The 24,127-nt window shown below is 32.5% G+C and overlaps 1 pseudogene; it reads left to right on the top strand.

The window, feature by feature from the left end:
- Positions 1 to 13,453, top strand: part of LOC123241455 — a 46,461-nt pseudogene extending 33,008 nt beyond the window's left edge.
- The last annotated feature ends 10,674 nt before the right edge of the window (positions 13,454 to 24,127 follow it).

Raw genomic sequence — 24,127 nt, 5'->3', positions numbered from 1 at the left:
ATATATATATATATATATATATATATATATATATATATATATATATCAGTGAGCTATAAATCATACACAGGATATAGCATAGAGGCTCTAACCATAGCATACTTTATAAAAATTATCTATGAATTTCAAAACTCAGTAGTACAATGAAAGATTATATAAAAATGGAAACTTTTTGAGACTAATGCACTATAGAACTACTTTGCTTATTGTTTTTAAAAATATATGGATGATACATATATAAGTGATATATAGATACAAATGTAGATGTATAGGTATAGCCCTTATAAGTATGAATATATATTTTTCTGACCTTTTCCTTCCCCTTCTCATTATGCATACATGCAAGCATGTACACATTAAATATATACACATAACTTGTATAATACATATTATATATTTATCCAAAATAAATATATTGTGCATATTTAATACAAATTATATTAATTTTTGAGAAATTCAATTATACATACATTTATAAATATATATATACATAAAGATATGTATTTTGTATATATGTGTGTATATCTATTTATATACACATATATTTCTCTTTCTATTTCTAGTATCTTTATAAGGAATAAGCAAGTTAAGGAAATAAGTAGTATTCTAAAACTGTATTTTTTCTAAATTGAATTTCAGTGAAAGTCAAATCTACTAAAAATAAGTATATTTGTCTTCTTGGAGAAAATGCTTAATATTTCATTGCTCCCTTCAAAAAAATTTTGAGTATGTTGCTAGCTAAATTAAGCACAGTTATCTTTTGAATTAATTAAAAGCCCCATTCTAATCCTCTTTATCATCTCTACCCATTTCAACTGTTCTTTCAGAGTTTCTCTTTGTATTATCATTACCATTTCCTGACTATAAAAGATATCATTGCTATCACCCAAGTGCTTTTATTAATCAGTCATATGCATATAATATTAGACAACAAAAGAAAGACTTTAAGGCCCCTACCTTCCCAGTGCTATAGTCTAAAGCAGTGGTTCCCAAACTTTTTTGGCCTACCACCCCCTTTCCAAAAAAAATATTACTTAGCCACCTGGAAATTAATTTTTTTTATTTTAATAGCAATTAATAGGAAAGATAAATGTACCTGTGGTCATCACCACCTCTATGGATCACTGCAGCACCAACCAGGGGGGCAGTAGCACCCACTTTGGGAATCACTGGTCTAAAGGAAATGTCATAGTCAAGAAAAAAAAAAAAGAAATAACAAGGAAATACAGAGATTTATACAAAAATTTAAATCAACAAGCAGTAATTTTACTCCCACCATGTATAAGATACTATGCTAGATGGACCTTAGGGATGGGAAGACAAAAATGAATGAGATTTCATCCAAGCAGCTAAAATTCTAATAGGTAAATTCAACACGTGTATATTTTTTGTTAGAAAAAAGTAGACCCTACCTCTGTAGCAGAAATGAACTCATGTGTATCTAGTGAGGATGGTTGTTGCATGGGTCAAAGGGAGACAGAATATAGACATCTCTATCCTCTTCTCCCTTCACCTCTCTCCAAAGGAGACTTTCATTCCTACCAGGAAGGGGAACAAGAGGTTGGCCCCAGAGGTTACTCTGTTCATCTCAGAGTGAGGGAATATCAGAATAAAATTCAATCTTTCTTCTCTCTTAAATATTATTAACCTAAGCAATACATTTAGGTTAATTCCAATTTCTGATCACTTTGTCATTTCTGGTGAACATGGGAACCCTGAATTTAAATCCAAGACCTGACACCCTTCTCATCAAACACCAGATCCACAGTGCATACACATAACAAAGAAACCCATTTATCCAAATAATATAACTGAAATATTGTAACAACAAAAGAGAAATCAGAAGAAGTTTACATAGGAGACTATGTACCAGACAGCACAGATTGAAGGAGCTCTCCCTTTGGGAGTAAGATAACTCAGCTCAGTTAAGAGAGACTATCCTTGGTCTCACCCAAGGGCAAATCACCCAGGCTCTGGAATAGCAGGCTGTATATATGGACATGATGGAAACTACAAGCTCCTCTCAAGTCTTCTCAGAGTCTTTTCCTTCACAAACCTGAAGTGAGCTTGGCCTCTTCCATCTTCTCTCTTGATACTGAAAGCCAGAAGTGCCCAAAGGAACTTGATACTTAAAAAAAAAAAAAAAAAAAAAGCTTGAGACATGATAAATCCCCAAAAGAGACTTGCTCTGAAGAGTTCCAAAAGGGACTGACACTGAAGAGTCCCAAAGGAGGACTAATGAAGGCTGGAGTTCTTTCTCACCAGTTTCAGCCTACCATTCCTGAAGAGCAGGGCCTTCAACTCTTGTCACTAATAAAGACAAGTTCCATACAAATAGACTTTGGGACAGGGATTACTAATATAATACAGACCACCATGATCTTCACTGTTTTCAAGGCCAGATTGTAAAGTGGCTTAAATGCAGGGGCAAGGCATTTCTCTTTTATCCTAAATGAAATAGAGAGCCATAGAAGATTTTTGAGTAAAAGGTGATATGGGGACACTATCATTTCCATGGTTTAGGACCATCAAATTATTAGAATGTATTAGAGAGAGAGAGAAAATGGATTCGGAGAAACAGTTGTAAATTATGAGATAATTGAAACATCTCTCTGTTTCCAGGAAATCCAGAGAAGAGGTAATAATAAAATTGAAATTAAGGAGAGACAGTGTGAATAGAGAGAAGGCAGATAGGTGGCATAGGGTATGAATTGGTAGATTTGGAGTCAAGAAGATATGAGTCCAAATACTGCCTCAGTCAAATATAAACTGTGCTGCTCTGGCCAAATCACTTAACTTTTCCCTGCCTAAAGTCCTCCATCTGTAAACTGAGATGGTTGGACTCAACGGCCTTTAAGGTCCCTTCTAGCTCTGAATTTCTCACCTTATGATTCTATAAGGAAGAGATATAAAAGATGTGGAGAAGCAATAAGGCTTGAGGATAAATTGGATATGGAGAGTGAGAAAAGAAAGGAAGAATTAAGGATACTCTAAGTTTCCCTTAACAGAAACAGGAAAAACTGAGTTGTGGTTGGGGAGGACAGGAAGGAGTGATATTTAGGAAATTAATATGAGATCTCTTTGGACCATACCAAATTTGAGATGCAGATGGGATATCCAGGAAGAAATCCTTCAGGACATCTGAGTCTAGAGTTACAGAGTTACAGAGAAAGAAAAAAAAGAAGCCAAGGCTATAAATAAATTAATACTTGCATTATGCATGAATTTTTAAATGTTAACAGCTACTGTTTTTTGCTTTGTTTTGTTTACCCAGTAGGGAGGGCATCCAGTAAAGAGAAAATATTCTCACCTCAGTTGCATTCTGTAAGGCTTTATGGAGGAGATAAAATTGTAGGAAAGTGGAATTCATCATCTTATTGTATACACAACACTGTTGCACTGAAGTAGCACATCTGTATCTATTTCAGTTTCTTGCTTACATTATATAGGCTCTTGTAATAACTGCCACATTCAAAGAAGATTCACTATCCTCTGTTTAGAGACATAAATAGGTTAACAGCCATGACAGAGATAACTCTGAAGGGAAAAGTGAGATATTGTCAGATCTATGTTAAAAGTTACAATATTGATCAATTAAAATTTTGAGAATGTCATACTATGAAATTCAATAAGATAGAAGATGTGATATGGAAATCCCATTTGCCATATGGTATGTTGCTATATTGTATTTCCTTGGGGAAGGCACTGAAGATAAAGAAAAAAAGAATTGAACCCTTTAAAGGTCTATTGAATAATCATCACAGTTTGAATGGTTTTTGATTATGCCAACATGCACAGTAACCGAGAAAGGATAATGAAATATTGGAACCTCTAGATATATACTGTTCAGTTCTCTAGCTATTTACTTTAGTCAAATCTGAACTAGTTAAAAAGAATGAAATCTCCAAGGATTTTCTTAGGGATTATAAGGACAGCCCAGATGAAATAAAAGGCAATATATAGCATGATTTTTGGTGGCATTTTTCTTTTTTTAATAGTGACGACCCAATTGTACTTCAGTTTCCATGGTAAGGTAGAAGAAGTATTAATGCAAAAATTTTTCAATGTTGAAAGTTTCCACAGAATCATCGAAAAACCAGTTAGGATTCTAATTATGGAGAATTCACCTACTCAGGGTGCTTAGATAAAAAAGAATCCTAATTTAATCATAACACTTAGAAATTAGGGCAAATAAGGCATGAAACTTGATGACGTGAGAAAAACTTTCTTGCTTTGGCTGCTTAATGCACTTTCAATAATCCAAATGTAGAATGATTAGAAAATATGTAGTTGCTACAATTTTTTAAACCTCTGATTGAAAACACCCAGTGCTTTATTGTTGTTGTTGTTTTTCATCATTGTTGCTTGATAAACATTTGCTAGATTAAAGAAACAGACAAGCATTAACAAAAATTCATGAAAGAGTAAAAGAATATATTCTATGACTAGTTACCATGATACATTCTTGTAATCTCTGCTATTGAGAGCCTGAGGCTTAGTGTAAAACTTGAGCTTGAGAGTACAGTATCTGGGGTACAGTATTCCTAAAGCCAATCAGATATCTTCACTAAGTCCAGCATCATGGTATTGAACATCCAAGGTGATCGCCAAGCCTCCTATGGAGGGACAAACCAACCAGTTTGGAAATAGAGCAGATCAAAGTTCCTCCATTAATCAATAATATGCTCAGGCCTATGAGCATACTGCTGTATTTCTAGTTTGGTAAGATAGGAAAATCAGTCTCAAAAAAAAAGTAGACTATATTCTATAGAAGAATAACACTGGAGCTTTAGGATGCTGTACGCAATTTTCTTATAAATAATTTTAAACAATCTAAGTGTCATAGCTGGTACTTTTTTCTTTATTTCATTTAAAGTTTTCTGTTTGGAGACGCATGTAAACATACACTTTGAAGCTTGTTTTTTATGTTATGAGGAGGAAGGATGTTTAAAAGGGGTACAAAAGCAAAAAGTACAACTACAAGTCATTTCCATTACCTCCTTTAGATGTAAATGATTAACGGAAGGGGGAGGGGGAGAATTCCCTTTCCTAAAAGTCAACAGAGACAAAAAGATAGGAATATTTATTGATTATATGTCACCTTATACCCAAAGAACCATTGACTCATCAATACCATTACTGGGTTTATATCCCTTAAAGGTCAAAGGTAAGGGAAAAGGACCTACTTAAACAAAAATATTTGCATCCATGCTTTTTGTTGTGGCAAAGAACTGGAAACTGAAGATATGCCCATCAATTTTGGAATGGCCGAACAAGTTTAGATACAAAATTATAATGGAATACTAGTATGCCATAAGAAATTACTATCAAGATGATAAAAAAAAACCTGGAAAGACTTATATGTAGTGATACAAAGTGAAGTGAGCAGAACCCAGAGAATATTGTGCACAGAAACAGCAATAAAGTATGATGATCAACTATGAATGGCTTAACTCTTATAGCAATACAAGAACCCCAAATGACTCATGATGAAAAAGGCTATCCACTGCCATAGAAGAAACTAATGGAATCTGAATAAAGATTGAAGCATAACATACTTCACTTTATTTTCCCTATGGAATTTTCTCTAGTGTAAGCAAAGTGTCTTCTTTCACATCTTGATGAATGTGGAAATATATAATAAATAGTAACAAAAACCTTAGAAAGAAAAGAAAGAAATGAATATCTACTCTCAAACAAATCTGAAAACAATTTATCCCTTCCTAAATTGATAATTTCCTTTGAAAAAATAACATTCATTCTACTATGTAGATTACTTGAACCAAGTATTAAGGCAAACATCCTGCTTGCTTGGTACAGTCTTTAAGAGACCTAGTAAAATGCTCTGCCTCTTTGTTGACCTTCAAGTATTTGTTTACAAAATACTTGATCTTACAAAACAATTAATTAGAGACCACATAATGAATTATAATCAAAAAAGGAAGTTGCCTATTCGTATCACAAAATGACAAAATTTTTAATTAAGTTAGTGAAAAAGTATGTCACTAAATTAGCTTAAAAACCTAATTTTTTATTAAGACTTTGAATTAAATCATTAACCAGCACGACTTCTTTCCTTGCCAAGAATGGTCACCTTCTCAAAAGAAAATATGCAACTTTCACCTTCCCAATTAGAATCATTTCATTGTAAATCAAAGTAATAAACTATTTGGCTAAAAGATGGGAATTGCTTTATTTGATTAAAATTTTATGTGTTTTATATATGCTTTAATGTTTAAATAGTTTGGCTCTGAATGCTACAGTTGACCAGAGAGGCATTTGTCTTAGTTTTCAGAATCATGCCAACATTTCTCCCTATTTTATCTCTTTTATCTTGGTGAGATATAGTAGGAAGAACACTGAAAAAAAAAAAAGATCAATTCTTGTCTTGACTTTGTCCCTCTCTATCTATGTGAACAGAAAACACAGAATTCACATATACACTCAGATGCCCTGTATGCAATATGATTTACAGAGATGCAACAGAATGACACCAGTGCTACTTTTCCAAAGTATGGCAGTCTCATGCTCACCCTTAGAAAAGGCTTAAGTACATACCAATGTCATTTGGTGACTACAATATCCATCTAGAGTCTACTGATCTAGACTACATAACCAAAGACCCTAGACTGAACCAGAGAATCACAGTAGGAATGAAGAAAAATTCATACTATCTTAGACTCAAGAGGAAAAATCAAGACTATTTTTAGACATTTTTTCATCATAATCACTAAATATTTATTAAGTGCCCACGTGTGTCCAGTACTGTGCTAAGTACTGAAGACAAAGAGGCATAGGACATTCCCTGCTCTCAAGGAGCTTACAATATAATTTTAAATTGTGGCTAAGCCATTTAAAGCAGCTGGAGTTGCAGCTCTTTTTCAAGTACTGTCACTCATTAAAAAATAAACCAAAAAAAAAAAGTCCATATTATAATGTCCCCTCCTTCTCTTTTCTCTCATCCACAGGTATGAGGAACTTTTTCAAAGGATTTGCTGAGATCAAGGTATGCAATTACCTGGCATTTTTCTGATTTATCAGTATAATAAGCCATAAAATATAAAGCTTTTATACTTCTTTAGTGAACAAGCTTTGTGGGGAAGAGTAAAAAACTCCACAGAGGGCAGCTAGGTGGCTTAGTGGATAGAGTGCCAGGCCTGGAGTTTGGAGATCCTGGGTTAAAATCAGATCTCAGATACCTCCTATTTATGTGAACCCAATTGCCTTTTCCTTATTGCTCTTCAGTCTTAAATCCGATACTGAGTATGAATTCTAAGATAGAAAAATTCCACATAAGTCCTAGTCTGGTGGATCCTGACAGTAGGAAAGTGACACTGGGATTGATAAAGTATTAGCTAAAGGCGTTTAAATTCTGGGAAGTTCTCCTGTTCTCCAAGAATGGACTTGGTATCCAACTGAGTCTGCTATCTGAGAACTATTCTGAGAAATATAGAGAAGTGCATCAGGAGCCTAGTCAATAGGGGATGGTTTTTTAAGTTGTGCAAACTTTGCAAAAAATAAAACTACCAAATAACTCACTTTCTTTTTGAAATAATAGTGATATCATAACAGAATGGGAACAAAAGGGGCTAAATATCATGCAATCTTTAAACCTCCTTCAAATATATATTTAACTATTAATAATTCAAGTTTGGGAGCTTCATCCAATGTTCAATGAGGACATATTTATAAAGGATATGAACCATCAATATCAATAACCTCATTCTGTTTATCTGTAATTGTTTTATATTTTCTAATTTAATTTATAGTGTGAATATAAATATTGATCAGTATGGTCAAGTACATATTTATAAAGAAACCAAAGTGTATTATCAATGTTAATAATACAAAGATGGACATGGAGGAAGACAAATAATGCATTGGAGAATATGACATAATAAATAAACTGAAGGCAACAAAGTGTTTTTATATGGACAATTTAACAAGATATTGGTATCAAAAATTGGAAATTAGGAAACAATACAGAAACAGACATCACCATGGTCTAATACAATGACCTATAGAACATTAGCTAAGGTAAAGTGATCACCATGAGAGGACCAAATGAAGTCAGAAAGCACCTATGCCAACAAATATTTTATGTCCTTGACAGGCTGAGCTATGACATCTACTAGCAACACTAATTTGGTATATAAATCCATTTATAATACCTTATTGTATAAGTTACTGCAAAATTTATTAGTCATATAAATGCATAAAACAGTGAGAAGAAACAAAAAAGAAGAAAGATTTGGGGGGAAAAAAGCTAAGACCTAATCAAGTCATATTTTTCCAAGACCACTTATGGATGAAAATGGAAGAAAGACAACAAATTCAAACAAAATAAAAAATATCAAATTTTTTTATTACAATTTTTTTCTCTTTCAATTTTAATGGACTCAACTCCTTTAGAATCTAATATTTTAGTACTCAAAGTACTAAATGAGGAAATGGAAATACCATTAAAGAAAGAGGTCACCCTAATGGAACAAACCTAACATGTACAGGTAGGGAATATGTTACAGGCAATACAGTTTTTAGTACTATATCATTAAATCTCAAGATATTCAAAAGAAGAAATGAAAGTGAAAGCCTTGGAAAAATAACAAATAATATTCTTAGTAAAACTTTGATTAAAAAAGAGATTGACAACTAGTACATCATATACCTACTTCTTATCTCTGCAAAATTTTATGAGAATGATCTAAATTTAGATTGAGTAGATTTTTGATGAAAATATGTATAGTCAGGCAATTTTCAAATCATATTCTTTAGGAGACCACAGTGTTGTATTTGTACAATTGACCTAAAACTGTAGCAGATATGAGATCGAAGTGTGTTTATTATTCTTTGAAGATAAAAAAGCATTTGAATTGAGCAAAATATAACTATTCTTCCAACAATGTGTCTCTTTACCTATGTCAATACAGTTGGAATTTAACCTCCTTGAAAACAAGAATTGTTTCATTATTTTTATTTGAATCCCCAGAACCCATGAATCAAAGGCACTAATTATTCTACCAATCATACAGGAGAACTGCTGAAATCTCAATGCTCTGAAATTCTCCAGACACAAGCATGAATCTTTCTATAGATTGTTTCCTTCTTATAACTGGGGAATCATCTTGAAGTCTATTTGTTTTGATAGATACATGCACAGAATGGCATAAAATAGGAATATATACACTTATAAAGTGATTTTATAGTCCACTATATTGGACAATATCCAACACAGAGTCCAAATGGAAAAATACCCCAATAGGTGGGTAGAGGAAGTTGTCAGGTACTCCTGTTTGCAAATGGCATTGTAATCATTGCACCAAGCTTATAAAACATGTTCAGAGCACCCTAAATTAGGTCCATACCTACTCAAACAACCCACACAAGAAAAAGCAAGTGTATGAAGAATATTCATTGCAAAAATTATTATATGCAATGAGATAACCAGATCATTGAGCTAATACCTAAAAACCAATGATAATAATAGTTATTTGCATAATACTTTAAGACTTTACAAAGCAGTTTACATATATTATTTCATCTTATCCTCATAACAATCTTGGGATGTAGATATTATTAATATATTTTTCAGCTGTGGAAACTAAGGCAGATAGAAGTTAAGTGACTTGCCAGCATCACACAACTAGCAAGTCTGAGGCCAGATTTAGATTCAGACTTTCCTGACTATAGGTCTAACTTTCTGTCCCATGCACCACTAGGTGCCTCTCATATGTATTAGACTGACAATGAATTTGAACATTTAACTGGGCCCAGAATTATGTAAGAGGAAGAGAACAGCCTAAATTCATTTAGAATACCCTGTTGTATTTTCAAGGATCAAAAACTTCCTCAAAAAATAATCCATCCTTTTAACACCTACATTCTTTTGGCATTGAACATGGCTATAGATCTTGAACTATTGCAATATCTTGGAGAAGTAGTCAAAATTGTGGGTCACACAAAGGAAAGATATATTATGGGTGCAAATTTGATATGGCATATTTCTAATGATGAATTGAATGCAAAAAGTGACCCAAAATATGGTATAAAAATGACATATGATCAAAAAAGATGTAGGCCAGTCATGTAGTGAGAGTGAGATTGAAGGATGGATAGCTTGTGGGCTATACTAGTACCAATATATTCTTAAGAGACCTTGAGGAATACCTCCAGCATGTTGAGTGGAATGCAAGTGGAAAATTTTATGGTAAGATATAACCATAAACATATAACTTTTTATAGTATAAAAAGATTTGGATAATTTGATATCTGACTCACAGAAGAGATCACCCACATCAGGGAGATAACAAAGCCATAGAAATATTGGAATATAAGTTCAATGGCTAAACATTGGAGCTGTGTCAGCTTCTCCGGCAATAAAGAGCATTTGTAGAGCATTCACAAATGATTATGGAAATGAATAATCTCATAGTTAGCTGTTTACATTTAGTATTTTCTAATGGAGTTCTCTTGTATCTTCTATCTTGTACCAAACTTCTTCATGGTCATCTTTCTGGAAGGTAATGAGAATGAGGCATGTAAGTGGAAATTGAAGAATGGCCTGTTTTTGCCTTTGAACCTCATTTTGAAAATCTATATTCTGTCATGCCAAAATTTAAAAAATGACAAACTACCAATATTCATTTACTTGTTCAGTTTCATACCAATCGAACTACAAAGGGATTATTTATAGAAAAAGAATAAATAATTTAAAATTTGATGTGGTAGATCAAAATGTAATGAATCTCAAGGAAATTAATTTCTTAAAACATGAAGGAAGCTGGAACTACTAGCCCTCAAATTATACTTCAAAGAAGTAATTCTAAAATTCTTTTATATTGGTTTAAAATTTTAAAAGCCAATCATTAGAACTGATTAGGTACACAGTATAAATAATCAAGTGAACATATTAGCAGAGTGTTCAATAAATCCGTAGACTCCCAACTACCCATGATAAGAGATGTTTAACAAAAACTTTTAATCAGGGAATAGACAACATAAATTTATTAATCAATTACTATTTCCCAAATATAATATTAATATTGGAAATTCAAATATAAGCAAAAAGAGAGTCCCAACCCTCATGGCCAGAATGGCCTTAAGTCCATTCCTAAAGTGGAGTTCTAAAAGGAATTCACCAATGGGAGACTTGGTCCTTATGTTGGGGAGATGTTACAGAATGTGAAGGTCCCTGGCTCTATAACAGATTCCAGGGTAAGAATGCAACTGGATCATAGTTATAGAGTCCAGAGAATCTGAAGCACAGCTAAAAAGGAAATAAAGCTATAGAGAAAACTGGAAAGCAGCCCAGAAAAAATTAGTTTTAATCCTTAAAGGTCATATCATAAATAAATTAAAGGACTAAGGAAGGAAATTCCTTTCACAAGTATGGTTAAGGGAAGAATTAATAACCACATAAAAAATAAAGGATCATTGAAAGTAAAATGAATAATTTTAGAAAAGGTTTTGCATAAACAAAATCAATTCAATTAAAATGGAAGGAAATCATGGACAACTGGACAAAAAAATCATGGCAACTATTTTCTCTGATAAACATCTGATGTTCAATATGTATAAAGAATTGATTCAGATACATTAGAACAAGAACATTAGCTAAGAATAAAAGTTTAAAGTATATGAACAGGCAGTTATTAACAACAAAAAAGTGCTATGCAAACAATACTCATGAAAAAATATATCAAATAATGAATAATGAGATACATACTAATTCATATAATAATAGAGAAATATAAATTAAAATAATTCTACTTCAGACTAATCAGTTTAATATGGATAACAAATAAAAAGAAAAATGGCAGCTGTTGAAGGGGCCACAAAAAGAATTGGGAATTTTTCCATTCAAGAAAGCAATTTGGAACTACATCAAAAATCTCATTAAAATGCATAACCTTTGACTCAGCAATACCTCTACAACATCTACAACTTAAAGATAGCAAAGAGGAAAAAGGACCTTTATGTATTAAAATATTTGCAGAAGGTTTTTTTGTTGTTATTGTTATAGCAAAGAAATGGACATAAAAGGGGTAACCATCAATTAACCATTAACTGAGAAGTGGCTTAACAAATTATGGTATATAAATGTAATGTAATATCATAATCAATGTTATTATGACGATTTCGTAGGAAACAAGAAATATATGTATGAACTAAAGCAGAGAGCATTGGAGAAAATTTACATAATAACAATAACTTAAAGAAAAATATTTAACTAATGTATTTAAATGGACAATGGATTTACATAAATAAACATTTTTTATAGTAGGCAGTGTCCTAAGCCCTTGGAAATGCAAATAAAGACAAAAATATTCTCAGTCTTCAAGAAACACACATTCTTATGGGGTAAGCAGCATATACATATGTAGGAACATACAAGATATATATATTGGGTAGATAGAAGATATTAGTGTCAGGGTATATAGAAAGCATAGTGATAATTCAAATGTGGGAATTGTGCTTGTTCATTTTACTGGATTACTTGTTCATTATGAGTTATTTTTTCTTCATTTCAATGGTTATGGTTGATTGAGAGGAACAGGAAAGGAACAGAAATAAGAACAGTAAAAAAGAAAAGAAGGTTAATTAATATATCTAATGGAAAATGAATAGAATAGAAAAAAAAGGAAGTTCAGAAGAAAACACAAACAAGATAAAAAATTTGAATTAATAGGTTGAATTTATTTTATACTTTAAAAAAAGAAAGATGTACATAATAGAAATTCATGGTTTCATATACAATCACCTTTCACTATTTGAATGGTTAGTTTTTAAAAACTGTTCTAGATGAAAGCTAAAATAAATAAGGTTAGGAAGTAAAATAAAATAAAGGCTTATCATATACCTATAGAATTTTAGAGGTAGAGATCATCTAGTCCTTCTCTCTTTCCTCCATTTTACCTATGAAGTAACAGACTCAAAGAGACTTGCTAACCTGTCAGAGTTGCAGCTATAACCTGAGACTCCTGACCTATGGTTCATTGATACCTCGAAGAATTCATTCATTCAATTTCTGTCCAATATTTTACCTTGGAGGCAGTAGCAGCAAGAGTTCCTGAAGCCTCACCATAAAATCCAAGGTTAACAAGAAGAAGAAGGATGCTGGCAAGTCATCCAAGAAGGACAGAGACCCCATGAACAGGTCTGGAGACAAAGTTAAGAAGAAATGATCCAAAGGAAAAGTTCAAGATAAGTTCAACATTCTGGTCTTGTTGGACAAAGAAACATATGACAAACTCTGCAAGAGATCCCCAACTATAACCTTATCACCCCTGCAGTAGTTTCAGAGAGACTGAAGATGCATGGCTCTCTAGCCCTGACAGCTCTCCAGGAACTGCTTAGTAAAGATATGATGAAGTTAGTTTCTAGACACAGGGCACAAAAAATATATACTAGAAATGCCAAGGGTGGAGATGTTTCAGCTACTGAAGATGTATGAAATGGTTCGATATTTTTGTGTACATTCTAAAAAATAAATGTACTCCAATAAGAAAAATCATTGGCATTCAATTGATTTTTTGAACACCAACTATTTGCAAGGTTTAGTTCAGGTGTTATGCAAGATATAATACTAATATCCAAGGGAGTTAGGAGAATTTCTTTAAAATAGAACATCAGTGACACATGCCAAGAACTACTCATCATGTTACTGATGAAGAAAACCTCTATAAGAATAGATGATGTTGTATTAGGTTGCAGAAAGAGTTTGTTTTTTGGACAGGAATATTTCTCCCTTTCAAAATTTGCCTACATATATTTGACCCAACATTATCACTCATTGAGATCTTTGGGATCTTGGATTTGTTATCCACCATATTTGCTATCCTTATCATTATAATGTCACCAAAAATTTTAAGTATGACATCTAAGTTTTTATCCAATAATTGATGAAAAAAAGTTCAAAGGAAAGAAACCAAAAACAGAGCTCTGTAGCAAATAATTAAAGACATATATAACCCTTCTGAGTTAACAACAATCCATTAATTATCAGTCTTTTGAGTAGAGCATTCAGTTTTTCTTTGATCACAATGCCTACAAATTTAACATTGTCATTTTTTTTTAAATTTTAAACCCTTAATTTCTGTATATTGACTTATAGGTGGAAGAGTGGTAAGGGTGGGCAATAGGGGTCAAGTGACTTGCCCAGGGTCACACAGCTGAGAAGTGTCTGAGGCCGGATTTAAACTTAGGACCTCCCATCTCTAGGACTGGCTCTCAATCCACTGAGCTACCCAGCTGCCCCTAACATTGTCATTTAAAAGAGATGGAGTAAAGGAAAGACTAGACTTATTATAACTATTTTGCCTGTTTAGGATTCAATAAATATTCCCTCCTGGATAATTTGTGAAGATTAGAGCCATTTAAACAATTTATTTATTTTATACGAATAAGAGATTTCCACATAAGCTTTATGATTCATGTTGTCTCCCTCCCTTCTTCCTTTCCCCCTCCCAGAACTGAAAAGTAATTCAATCTGTGTTATACATGTATTATCACACAAAAAATTTTTCCATATTATTCATTTTTGTAAGTGACTAATCTTATAGAGTCAATTTTTAAACTAAAACTAGTTTCCCCTGGTGATACGATCTAAAATAAACGTATTCCAAGCCCCTTCAGTGAGCAAATTCCAAGTTATTTTCTATAGTTAAAGTTTTGTTAACTGACATCACTACAGTTTAGATGACTGGAAAAATGTAATTTCAAAATTAGGAAAATAATAAATAAAATCAATCTCTAAGAAAGAGGATAATAATATTTTATCATTTTTCAAACAGTGTTCAAATAAATCTGTTTCTTTCATTTAAACCCGGGAATTGTCTTTTTATTCATTATGCACAGAATTCTGATTTGGTTTTGATAATCCAAGGCCATTTCAAAGACAAGTCAATTTATGAAGACTTATGTATCATTAAAGGAAAGAGATTGTCCCTAAATGTTTATATTTTAAATCTAGGGAAGTGACATTGACAGTGGTAATTAATTTTATTTCTGACAAAACTATTTCTGTTATATATATATATACATATATATATGCATATATATATCTTTTGTTTTAAAGTTTATTTTGATGTTTCAGATGCTTCTTTTATAATTATGTAGAAGCAAACAAAGAAAAAGAGAAAGAAAAAAGAATTCTAAGGATGTCAATCTAAGCCAGAAATTCTGGTACATTTAGGGGGAAAAGATGGTCCCATAAAATAGTTTTAGTTTCAAAGTAAGTAGATGCACTTAAACAACCGAGAAAGTCTTGATAATGGAATTTTAAACAAGGTGGAAGTCAAAGTCTAGATCATTTATGTACTCTGTTGACTGGTAAAAAGACAATAATGGGCATCACTTTAATTGGCATGGATTCAGGTTCAGATTGGGTACAAATTCAATATTTAAAATAGAGACAGTAATGCCATTTGTATTATATATTGATTTGGATAAGTGTTAAGACATTTGACTTTCTCTTTAATTTTTATTTCTAGAGTTTCTATTATTTAAGCAATATTTCATGAAAAAATATAGAACTACTATTAGTATTAAGAGATTTTTCAATACCTTTCTCTTGTTTTTTCAAGTTTCGAGTAATAACACTTGTCCATTGTTGAAAATGTTGACTAGAGCCATAACTAGAAGTTCTAATCCTAGGCAAAGCACCACAAAATGTGCCCAGGTAAAGCCAGATAAACACATCCTAAAATCATATTTTCTAAATAAAATCTATAATGGGCAGACATCAAAAAAAACTTGAATCTTGGAACACAGGTCATGTAGAGTGAGAAATCATTGGACATCTTCCTTCCAAAAAATAGGCAAAGAGTCCATAACACTATAGATATAATTCTTGGCAAAAAAAAAAAAAAAAAAAAAAAAAGCAAGGTTGGACAGAATGGAGGAAGTCCTCACCTAAAATGCAGCCCCCAGAGGAAAGAAATTCTGTATTTGTTTACTTCCTATTTTAACATTTTTTTTTTTGTTAACCAAATGCTCAGTTCTTCCTAACTAGTGAAGAAATACAAATGCTCCTAGTACCTTCTCAGTATTAGTGCCCTGGGACCAACTCCTGATTGTTTCAGCTTAATTATAGCTCTAATGTTGGCGTGTGCTACTTATAGGTATATGATTACATGGAATATTTCTGAGTCTTTTAGTGTTGAGAGAATAGATGTTATCACCATCAACTAAGGTACATAAAGCTTTTATAGATTTTCTTAAATATCCAAGATAAGCTTATCACAAGTACTGAAGTGTGCTATTCAAATAAATGAGAATCTCTCTAGTTCTATTTATGCTGGCCAAACATTCTATAATATTTATAATTTTTTCTTCCCCTCTAAATTCTATCTTACATAGTTGTTTGCCTATTTAGGCTCTTTGCTTCTATTTTTGTAAATAGAGCTCATTTCAGCTGGGATTGGATCTGTTATTCCTTGGTATCCAGGAGTTCACTCAGTTCTAATGACCAATTGACACCATACCAGTTAATATATTATATTCCTGAGAAAAAAGAGATAGATATGGTACAGTCAGTCCAGAACTATACCTGGAGGGACAGCAAGAAAATTTGATGCTGGTTGCCTTAGATTAGAGGAAAGGAAAAGTTGCTGGTTGGCCTGTTAATTTAAGATAATGAGGGAGAGAAAATTAAATCTGGAGACTTCCTTGTCCCTATCCATAGCAATAGTGATCTATTTTGACTTTTAATATTTCTGTCTCAAAATATCCCTAATAAGACACTGCTGTAGTTCATATTTTCCATAATGACTTTTCTTATATATGTGATTTCTTTTATTTCATAAGGATAAAGCACATAAAAATTGGAAAGGGATAAAGGGAAAAAAAGATCCATTGCAAACTTTAAATACTGACTGAGAAGAAATAGTTTTCTTTTGTCATAGTTTTCAGAAAAGGAATTTCCCCCCTTCAAACAGAGAATAGGATGTTAATAATTAAGAAAATATAAGATATTGAGAATTGCTTATTAGTCCAGAAAAAATCTACTTCTCTTTTTCATTAAGTAAACTAAATCATATAGGTGCATATATACATATATATTTACAGGCATACTCATCATATACATTTAAAGGTATACATACTGTTTTTTTACTATTTAGAACATTGTTGAATTTTGTTTGACACCAGAGATGACAGTAAATGTGATTAATTGCTGCTCATAATTGCAGTTTCATTCCAGTGGTTATTGCTTGTCAGTATCAATTAATAGTTCCACGAAAACCTCATTCATTTTAGAATATTAAAGAATAATGGCTCATGGGAATTATGCTAAGCTAGCACTTTCAATTAAATTTTGTATATTATAGGATACTGAATAATAGCATATGGTTTATAATAGTAAGCAGCAATGGGTTATTGTTATAGTGTAATTATTATAATTTTGTATGTTTATCTGGAGAATGATAATTAGTATTGTCATCATATTTAAAAATAGACAATTGTACTTAATTTATCATTTAATATTCAGCTTTTGAGGTCCATTATAGAAGAGCCTGGCTGTCACAATTAATTAATCTTAGCAGTTTGTAGCCAAATATACTATGACTTGTGATGTGTCTACAAGAATGAAAGTTTTGAAAGAAAATTACTTGATATCGAATTTCAAAGAATGAAGTTTTTAATCTATATTATTCACAGCCTGATCTTGAGTTTTCTATTTGCTTTTCCATCTTCTAAATACTTTTCCACATAGTAAAAATCATATAAATTAATAAGAATAGAAATGAGTAATAATGTCTGAATAGAATTAAGCATAATTTGTTAAGTGATAGAATAAAAGGTGGAAACTAATTTTACTTTCATATACACTGTTTATGTTCCTGAAAATTTTGGCCTATATTAGAAGTTGGTAAAATTACATGCTATTTTCCTTAATCCTGATCTTCAAATCACTGAGTATTAAATTTCGAAGGGTCTTTAGGAGACTAGATATCTAATCATTTATTGTGGACAAAAGGAATGTAGCCTTAACTTACTTGAATTTGCTACTTTAATAGTTTATTTAGTAATTCCAGTACTCCAACAGTTTAAAATGCTAAGGAAAAAAGGGTGTAAAATGATTACAAAAAGGAAGGAAATAAGAAAGAAGGAAAAATGAAGAGAAATTAATCCAGAATCTTTAGCTCATGCTCAAAACTTCCTTTTTAAAGTACAACAGAGAGAATAATTAGTTTTGATATTTTGTGACACAAATTTCAGAAATGAGGTCAACTAACTGAATATAAACCATCTAATCCCTTTGTTTATAGCAATAATTGCACCATTACTCAGAAGGTATTGTCGCTTGGGCCACAGTAACAGTTACTTATCATCAATGTAGAGTAAGAACAATTGATTATGTGATTATTGCCAATTATGGCAACAATAGGTCAGAAATGTCAAGCTTATGGCCAAGAGGTTACAATTTTTTCCAAAAACAGATGAAAATGCAATTGGACAATGTTTAACAAAATGAATAAAAATACAATATAACATAGATGATGTTACTTTTGATTTTCCAAATCAATATGAACCTTTAGAGATCATTTGGTTTGATACTACTGTTCTACTTTCTCTTCTGCTTCATAGTTCTTCAGATATTTTAATACAGGTATCATGCTGCTTGCCTTTTTTAGTTCCTCATATGACATGATCTATAGAATCTTCACCATCTTGGTCATCTGCCTTTTGCTACATTCTAATTTGTCAATATCACATGTTGAATTAAAAATAATATTCCACATGGGTATTCAGACCATTAAATACTATTGAAAGATTATTACCTACATTGTCCTGAGCATTCCACTTTAGGTAATGATGTCTAAAATTGCATTGACTTTTTCAGTGGCCAGAGAATTCTGTTAAATTATTTTAAATTTACAGTCTATCTAACAGTCATTTTTTCACATTAAATACCATTTAACCAGTCCTCCCTAATCTTTATTCTTGTCCAGTTTAGTTTTGACCCTGTGTGGAACAATTTTTCATATGTGGCCATTAAGCCTGACCGTTTGTTTTGAGCCATTTGTTTTAACCTATATGTTTTACATCTTGGTTCTTTTATTTAATATTTTTCTATAATATCTAATTATTATTTATATTATCTAAATATTATTTGTCCCTCTCATCTTTGTTTTACCCACAAATTGGATGAGTATGTTATTCATGTCTTCCTCCAAAGCTTTGATCAAAATGTTACATAGAATGGGACAACACCTAGAGATATTCTTCCAGTTTGGCACTGGCCTAATTCCTAATCAATAATCTCTGGGTAAGATGGATCAACCACCCTCCAAACCATTAAGTTCATGTAACCAACATTTCTTCATTTTGTCTACATTGCTGCCATTAGAAATATTTTTCAACTATGACTAGAATAAAATTTTAATCTCTTCTAGACATAATCCTGAAAATTCCCTAACTGCTTTTCCATGAATCTTTATGGAAATAATCAGTAAGCTCACTCAACGTTCTTCTTTTCTTCAGAGAAAACACATTTTCTAGATGCTAAAAAGAAAGAGGCCCTTCAAAGCCAAGAAGATAATCTACCATGTCACCCTGTGGTTTGTTTAGCTTGCTTCTTTAAAATTAAGGGCCTAGAATGATGAAAACCTGGGTGAGCCCATAGAACTTAAAGCACAACCTAAATGTGTTAAAGAGATTAGCATTGTTTCTCCTGCAATCCACAATCTAGCTTGATTCACACTTAATCATTCATAAATAAACAACTTTATTTCTTGCTACAATTAGAACTCAAACTTACAAAACAAATGCATTGGGGTAAGAGAAAAAAAAGGATTCATTAAAGATTTCCTTCAATAAGCTTGTTGTCCTTAAAATTTATAAATTCTACTTTTATATTTTATATATTAGAAGTTTATATTATATATAATATATAGTATTATATTTTATATTATACATTAGGATTTATAAATTCTACTTTTAAATTTAAAAATTTACAAATGATTTTAAAGAGCATAACTAATGTATAAAGCAAGATGCGCTGATACAAAAATTACTCATTTTTGGTTGAGAATTAGCCAGCTTGGCTAAATCAAAGCAACTAGATTATTGCCAAAGCAGTGTGTCATAGAGGATGAAGCACTAGCATTGCATTAAGGACTGGAAGACTTGCGTTCATCCCTAGTCTCTAATACAAACTGGCTGTGTGATGCTGGGCAAGTCACTTTATTTTTCAGGGCTCTAACCTAATCTGGGTGACTATAAATTGCAGAGAAGATGCTGACCTATGTGTCTAGAGGAAATGTGTTCAAACAGCATTTGACTAGACAAGTGAAATCACAAGTCTCGTCCCTATCCCCTAAACATGCTGTGTAGACAAACAGAAATCAAAGTTTTGAAGGAGGATGAGTATAATGGCTTAAGCAGTGTAAGTCTTTCTTTCTCACCATTTAAGAGCATTAAAGAATGCTGAGGATAAAATACCTGACTTAGTGATTTAATGCCTAGTATAGTGCCTTGTACACAAAATATGCTTAATAATTATTTGTTAAATGATTGAGGGAATTGATTAACACAGACCACAGTGGTGAGAATATTGTTAATTCATCAGTTATCAGATGCTCCAATCTCTGTGGAAAGGAAGGCATGGTATAATCATTATAGAGTGGTGGCTTGACCGTGTAAAGTCCCCTCTCTGTACAGTTTGCTCCTCTGGAAAATCGGAATTAAAAATATCTGGGATGCCTATTTTACATGATTGTTTTGAAGATCAAATAGGATAATTTCTATAAAGTGATGTGTAAGTTGTTTTCATTCTCCCCATTTTGTCTTTTGCCCTGATGAATGAGTGACCACACCTTTCTTCCCTTCCATGTCCATCTTTTAACACTTGGTCTGAGTAATCCTAGATGGAAGCTACTATTTATAAATTCTTATACCTCCATGTCTTTTCTTTTTCAAGTCCATATCTTCTATCTTGAAATCAATACTGTGTATTGGTTCCAAAGCAAAATAATGTTAAGAACTGTGCGATGAGAGTTAAATGACTTGCACAGGGTCACAGAGCCAGGAAGTATCTGAGACCAGATTTGAACCCATGATCTCCTATCTCTAGGCCTGGATTTCAATCCAATTCATGCCTTTTATCATGTACCTGGAATTCTGTCATTCCCCATCTTTAAAGTCATTCTTTGAGATCCAAACTAAATGTAATCTCTTCTAGGAAACTCTTCTCCATCCCTAGATTTTAAGATCATAAAATCAAAGATCAAAGATGTAGATCTGGAAGGGATCTTAGAGGTCATTGAATCAAAAATACTCTACAGGTGATAAAAGTGACTCCAAAAGAGCTTTAACGAGTTGCTTAGGATCATACAGTTAAGTATGTGTCTGAGGAAGGATTCATATTCAACTCTTCTTGATTCCAAACCCAAACTATATACTAGGTCACCTAATAATGACCTTGCTCATGGAGTTTTTTATTTTACTATTCCCTAATATACTCATCATATAGTTTTGTAGCTCCCTGTTTTAATGTCTAACACTTTAAATACCTTGAAGTCAGAAGCTATTTCTTATTTAAACTGAGTATCTCTTCTTAGAGCCTTCTATGTTTTGTTATTTAAATTCATTTGTATGTCACATAAAATTCCCAAGTCCTCTGAGAAAGAACTAGGGTCTGAATGAAGACTGAAAAATACTGTATTTCATTTTCTTTTTTATCTTTGTTTCCATTTGAGAATTCTTCCACGAAATGGCTAATGTGGAAAAATATTTTACATGATTACACAGGTAGAATCTGTATCATATTGCTTGCTGTCTCAGGTCAGGAGAGTAGGGAGGCAGTGATGAGGGAGGGGCAAAAGAAAGGAGAGAATTTGGACCTCAAAACTTTTTTAAATGAATGTTAAATACATGTTTTTGTATAATAATATGTGAAAAGTAAAATATTATTTTTAAAAATTCCCTAGTATGTCCCTCTCTCCTTTCTCTCTCTTCATTAGAGAAGGTATCATATGACAAAAGACAGATGTATATATAAAACTATGTCTTGCTTGTTTCTATTTATCAGTTCTTTTTCTGAGATGGACATAATTCATTCTTCAAACAATATTTCTGTTGCTGTATATGTTTTCTTAATTCTTCTCATTTCAAACTTCATATTTTCATGTAGATCTTTTCATGTCTTTTTTCCAAAATTAACCTATTTGCCATTTCTTATGGCAGAGTAACATCCCATCCCAATCATATGCCACAAATTATTTAGCCATCCCTCAATTGATGGGTATCCCTTCAATTTCCACTTCTTTGCCACCCCAAAGAAAGCTGCTATAAATATTTTAGAATATATAGATTCTTTTCCTTTTTCCCAGATCTCTTAAAGAAATAAACCTAACAGTGGTATTGCTTGGTCAAAAGGACTACACGGTGGTTGGGATTTTTTTTTATATGTCTTTAGGCATTATTTCAGATTGAAGACTCCTTTATAAGAACTTCACTTGTTCTCTCGCTCCAGTTAAGTCAATGATAGGTCTCTATAGTCAAGCCGGTAATTTCCTAGTGATCAAAAATCATGCCTTGATGACTCAAATATGTGCATAAATGGTCACAAGGTCCTTTGCAAAGGATATAAAACTCATAATCAAAATAGCCAAATGTTTTCCATAGCTTAGAATTCTGTTTTCCATGTTTATTTCTCCCTGACATAATACAAATCCCTAAAATCCTAGACTTATTTCATTTTTGCAGGGAATTCCTTATATGGAAATTCCTCTACCACAACAGATTGGTCCTTCTCTTCAATTTATAGTCTCTGAAAGTTGTCTGTGTACTGAGAGATTAAATGACCTCCCCAGAGTTATCATGAACAGGACTTGAACCTAAACCTTTCTGGAATGCTGTCCACTATGCCATGTAGATATCTGACATTTTAAATTCATGTGAATATTTTTAATACTCTCTTTTTAAGAGTTCAGCATTACCCTGAAAATAGAAATTTATCTTCATGCCATACCTGTTAAACAAAGGATTATGTTATAGAAGATATTTCTAGAGGTCAACGTAGCCTGATTGTCTGGCTCCAGGGATATACCAATATTAATTAGACAGAGTTAGGGAAATATCATCAAATTTGAGATTTGGAATAGATTATCTCTATCCTTTCCAGATCAAGTGTCATACTCTTGAAAGGTGCTGAAACTTGAATAATAAAATTCTTGTGTCACATAGTCTATCCCATTTGTATGCTAGGAGGCCTTTGATATGACGCAGATATTGGTAAACCTGATGAGCGTATTCCTCTTAGTATTTTGTTCAATTCAGGATCTCCTGTTTGTATTTGGCATCCATTCCTAGAACAGAATTTGTTAAGGCTAATTGTTTTTTGTAGCAGTAAGTGATGGGATTGTTAAAGGCAGTAGGGTTCTTCCTTTTTTCCTGATATTGGATGTAGCACAAAGTCATTGGTGGATATAGGTAAAATGTAGGCTGTTCAACCCCTAGGCCAGAAGTCTATCCATTAGTGTTTTCTCTGATGATACCATCAAGTTTGAGATTTTCCCCTCCGGTAAGGGCTAAATGAGTGTTAAGCAGGATTTTCCCTCTCCCTATCAATTTCCACACACTGATTCTCCTCAACAGTTTCTAGCAGACAAAAAAAAAGTCATCTTTTCGAATCAAGCAGAGAAATCTTCAGGCTGTTGAAATATATTTTCTCTCAAGAACTCAGTAACTAAAATGCTGCTGTTCTAATAAAAAGTTTCTGGAAACCATAACTCTGGCCCTAATAGAGGTGAAGAGACACCAATTGCATGGTTCTGAAAGTACTTATGCTCATAAGCATTAAGATAATCTTTTTCTCATTTAAATAAATTTCAGAGCAACCTCAGAAGTTGAAAGTGAATGGGGAGATAGTGATAGAACAAGTACTCCAGGGAATTGGGGACACTTAGAGGGCAAACCCACTTTTTTTTTCCTGGTGCTCAATTCTGATATTCAGACCATAGTACTGTGACACATAATAGGGAATCTAATAATACAGTGGGAAATATTTCTGTTCTATAGAATGAGAGGAAGGCACAAAGGGAACAGATGGTGATAAGTTTTTGGTGATAGGGCAAAGCATTAAATAGTCGTTGACAAAGCTTGCCCCCAGTTATAATAGCGG

Source organism: Gracilinanus agilis, chromosome 3 (genome assembly GCF_016433145.1).
Source record: "Gracilinanus agilis isolate LMUSP501 chromosome 3, AgileGrace, whole genome shotgun sequence".
Lineage (NCBI taxonomy): Eukaryota > Metazoa > Chordata > Mammalia > Didelphimorphia > Didelphidae > Gracilinanus > Gracilinanus agilis.
The sequence above is the reverse complement of the archived record's forward strand: the minus strand, read 5'-3'. Positions and strand labels throughout refer to the sequence as shown.